At 23.1% G+C, this 4662-nt stretch overlaps 1 long non-coding RNA gene across 1 annotated transcript; it reads left to right on the plus strand.

The window, feature by feature from the left end:
* Window positions 1-1991: 1991 nt before the first annotated feature.
* On the plus strand, window positions 1992-3366 carry LOC136043659 (uncharacterized). Its single transcript, XR_010621682.1, has 2 exons — window positions 1992-2632; window positions 2877-3366. It is a non-coding gene; the product is annotated as an uncharacterized LOC136043659 (long non-coding RNA).
* The last annotated feature ends 1296 nt before the right edge of the window (window positions 3367-4662 follow it).

Raw genomic sequence — 4662 nt, forward strand, 5'->3', positions numbered from 1 at the left:
GACGTCTGAATTATTTCACACTAATACAAAAGAAGAAAAAAACTAAAAAAGGTAAAAACTACAAAAAAAAACTAAAAAGAAAAAAAAACTAAAAAAGCTAAAAAACTAAAAAAAAACTACAAAAAGGTAAAAATCTAATAACTAAAAAAAAAAACTAAAAAAAATAAAAAAAGGCAAAAACTACAAAAAAAATAAAAACTAATAAAAAAACTAAAAAAGCTAAAAAACTAAAAAAACTAAAAAAAACTAAAAAAAGGTAAAAAACTAAAAAAAACTAAAAACTAAAAAAGAAAAAAACTAAAAAAAAGGAAAAAACTGAAAAATAAAAGAGAAAAAGAAAACTAAAAAAATATGAATAAATATATCTAAAAATAAGTTGTTTGTGGGTTATGTCTGTCTGTCTGTCTGTCGAGTGACGTCTTGTTTGTCCGCATATGACGTCTGAATTATTTCACACTAATACAAAAGAAGAAAAAAAACTAAAAAAGGTAAAAACTACAAAAAAAACTAAAAAGAAAAAAAACTAAAAAAGCTAAAAAACTAAAAAAAACTAAAAAAAGGTAAAAAACTAAAAACTAAAAAAAAACTGAAAAAACTAAAAAAAGGCAAAAACTAAAAAAAAACTAAAAACTAATAAAAAAACTAAAAAAGCTAAAAAACTAAAAAAACTAAAAAAACTAAAAAAAGGTAAAAAACTAAAAACTGAAAAAACTAAAAAAAGGCAAAAACTACAAAAAAAATAAAAACTAATAAAAAAACTAAAAAAGCTAAAAAACTAAAAAAACTAAAAAAACTAAAAAAGGTAAAAAACTAAAGGTAAAATAAGTTGTCTGTGTGTGGATCTGTGGATCAGGTGACGTCATGTTTGTCCGCATATGACGTCTGAATTATTTCACACTAATACAAAAGAAGAAAAAAACTAAAAAAGGTAAAAACTACAAAAAAAACTAAAAAGAAAAAAAAACTAAAAAAGCTGAAAAACTAAAAAAAACTAAAAAAAGGTAAAAATCTAATAACTAAAAAAAAACTGAAAAAAATAAAAAAAAGGCAAAAACTACAAAAAAAATAAAAACTAATAAAAAAACAAAAAGCTAAAAAACTAAAAAAACTAAAAAAAACTAAAAAAAGGTAAAAAACTAAAAAAAACTAAAAACTAAAAAAGAAAAAAACTAAAAAAAGGAAAAAACTGAAAAATAAAAGAGAAAAAGAAAACTAAAAAATATGAATAAATATATATAAAAATAAGTTGTTTGTGGGTTATGTCTGTCTGTCTGTCTGTCGAGTGACGTCGTGTTTGTCCGCATATGACGTCTGAATTATTTCACACTAATACAAAAGAAGAAAAAAAACTAAAAAAGGTAAAAACTACAAAAAAAACTAAAAAGAAAAAAAACTAAAAAAGCTAAAAAACTAAAAAAAACTAAAAAAAGGTAAAAAACTAAAAACTAAAAAAACTGAAAAAACTAAAAAAAGGCAAAAACTAAAAAAAAAAAACTAAAAACTAATAAAAAAACTAAAAAAGCTAAAAAACTAAAAAAACTAAAATAATATATATAAATATATATATATATATATATATATATATATATATATATATATATATATATATATATATATTCACAGGTGGGACATAGGGACACAACTACAATGGCGCGTAACTAATATGGCGCGTAACGACTTACGCGCGCGGGGGGGCTTGGGGGGGGCGCGAAGCGCCCCCGCCAACTAGGTGTTGGGGTGGCGCGAAGCGCCACCCCAACAGCTAGTATATATATATATATATATATATATATATATATATATATATATATATATATATATATATATATATATATATATATATATATATATATACACATATATATATATACATATATATACATATATATATATATATATATATATATATATATATATATATATATATATATATATATATATATATATATATATATATATATATATATATATATATATATATATATATATATATATATCTATATATATAAAAATAAGTTGTCTGTGTGTGGATCTGTGGATCTGTGGATCAGGTGACGTCATGTTTGTTCGCATATGACGTCTGAATTATTTCACACTAATACAAAAGAAGAAAAAAACTAAAAAAGGTAAAAACTACAAAAAAAAACTAAAAAGAAAAAAAAACTAAAAAAGCTAAAAAACTAAAAAAAACTAAAAAAAGGTAAAAATCTAATAACTAAAAAAAAACTAAAAAAACTAAAAAAAGGCAAAAACTACAAAAAAAATAAAAACTAATAAAAAAACTAAAAAGCTAAAAAACTAAAAAAACTAAAAAAAACTAAAAAAAGGTAAAAAACTAAAAAAAACTAAAAACTAAAAAAGAAAAAAACTAAAAAAAAGGAAAAAACTGAAAAATAAAAGAGAAAAAGAAAACTAAAAAAATATGAATAAATATATATAAAAATAAGTTGTTTGTGGGTTATGTCTGTCTGTCTGTCTGTCGAGTGACGTCGTGTTTGTCCGCATATGACGTCTGAATTATTTCACACTAATACAAAAGAAGAAAAAAAACTAAAAAAGGTAAAAACTACAAAAAAAACTAAAAAGAAAAAAAACTAAAAAAGCTAAAAAACTAAAAAAAAACTAAAAAAAGGTAAAAAACTAAAAACTAAAAAAAAACTGAAAAAACTAAAAAAAGGCAAAAACTAAAAAAAAAACTAAAAACTAATAAAAAAACTAAAAAAGCTAAAAAACTAAAAAAACTAAAAAAACTAAAAAAAGGTAAAAAACTAAAAACTGAAAAAACTAAAAAAAGGCAAAAACTAAAAAAAAACTAAAAACTAATAAAAAAACTAAAAAAGCTAAAAAACTAAAAAAACTAAAAAAACTAAAAAAAGGTAAAAAACAAAAAAAAAACTAAAAACTAAAAAAGAAAAAACTAAAAAAAAGGAAAAAACTGAAAAATAAGAGAAAAAGAAAACTAAAAAAATATTAATAAATATAAAAAATATAAATATAAATATAATATAAATTAGCAATCAACAAAGCACCGAGACACAAATGACGACCGGGACACAGGGAGTATAAATGACGACCAGGACATAAGTAAAAAAGGCAAAAACTAAAAAAAAACTAAAAACTAATAAAAAAACTAAAAAAGCTAAAAAACTAAAAAAACTAAAAAAAAACTAAAAAAAGGTAAAAAACAAAAAAAACTAAAAACTAAAAAAGAAAAAACTAAAAAAAAGGAAAAAACTGAAAAATAAGAGAAAAAGAAAACTAAAAAAATATTAATAAATATAAAAAATATAAATATAAATATAATATAAATTAGCAATCAACAAAGCACCGAGACACAAATGACGACCGGGACACAGGGAGTATAAATGACGACCAGGACATAAGTTAAAAAAAAAAACTAAAAAAACTAAAAACTTTTTTAGTAAAAACTACAAAAAAACTAAAAACTAATAAAAAAACTAAAAAATCTAAAAATCTAAATAAACTAAAAAAGAAAAAAAAGAAAAAAGGAAAAAAATAAAGGAGAAAAACAAAACTAAAAAACGAATGTATATACAGACCGGGACACCGGGATACAAATGACGACCGGGACACAGGGGATATAAATGACGACCGGGACACAGGGAAACAACTACAATGGGGACGCCGGGGGGCACAGGGGGATATAAATGACGACCGGGACACAAGGAATATAAATGACACCTGGGACACTCAAAGAGAAATCACAGACTGGAACACCGGGACACAAATGACGACCGGGACACAGGGAATATAAATGACGACCGGGACACAGGGACATAACTACAAAGGGGACGCCGGGGTGCACAGGGGGATATATAAATGACGATGGCGACTCAGGGAATGGTCGATTAGCAATCACCATCAACAAAGCTCAAGGGCAATCATTAGAATCATGAGGTATAGATCTGAATACGGATTGTTTTCCCATGGACCATTATATGTTGCATGTTCAAGAGTCGGTAAACCTGAAAATCTATTTATATGCACAGACAATGGGACAGCAAAGAATGTTGTATATTCGCAAGTTTTACGTAGTTAAAAACATATATATATATATATATATATATATATATATATATATATATATATATATATATATATATATATATATATATATATATATATATATATATATATATATATATCACAGGTGGGACATAGGGACACAACTACAATGGCGCGTAACTAATATGGCGCGTAACGACTTACGCGCGCGGGGGGGCGCGAAGCGCCACCCCAACAGCTAGTATATATATATATATATATATATATATATATATATATATATATATATATATATATATATATATATATATATATATATACACATATATATATATATACATATATATACATATATATATATATATATATATATATATATATATATATATATATATATATATATATATATATATATATATATATATAAAAATAAGTTGTCTGTGTGTGGATCTGTGGATCTGTGGATCAGGTGACGTCATGTTTGTTCGCATATGACGTCTGAATTATTTCACACTAATACAAAAGAAGAAAAAAACTAAAAAAGGTAAAAACTACAAAAAAAAACTAAAAAGAAAAAAAAACTAAAAAAGCTAAAAAACTAAAAAAAAACTACAAAAAGGTAAAAATCTAATAACT

This window comes from Artemia franciscana, unplaced genomic scaffold, assembly GCF_032884065.1.
Source record: "Artemia franciscana unplaced genomic scaffold, ASM3288406v1 Scaffold_7926, whole genome shotgun sequence".
Classification (NCBI taxonomy): Eukaryota; Metazoa; Arthropoda; class Branchiopoda; order Anostraca; family Artemiidae; genus Artemia; species Artemia franciscana.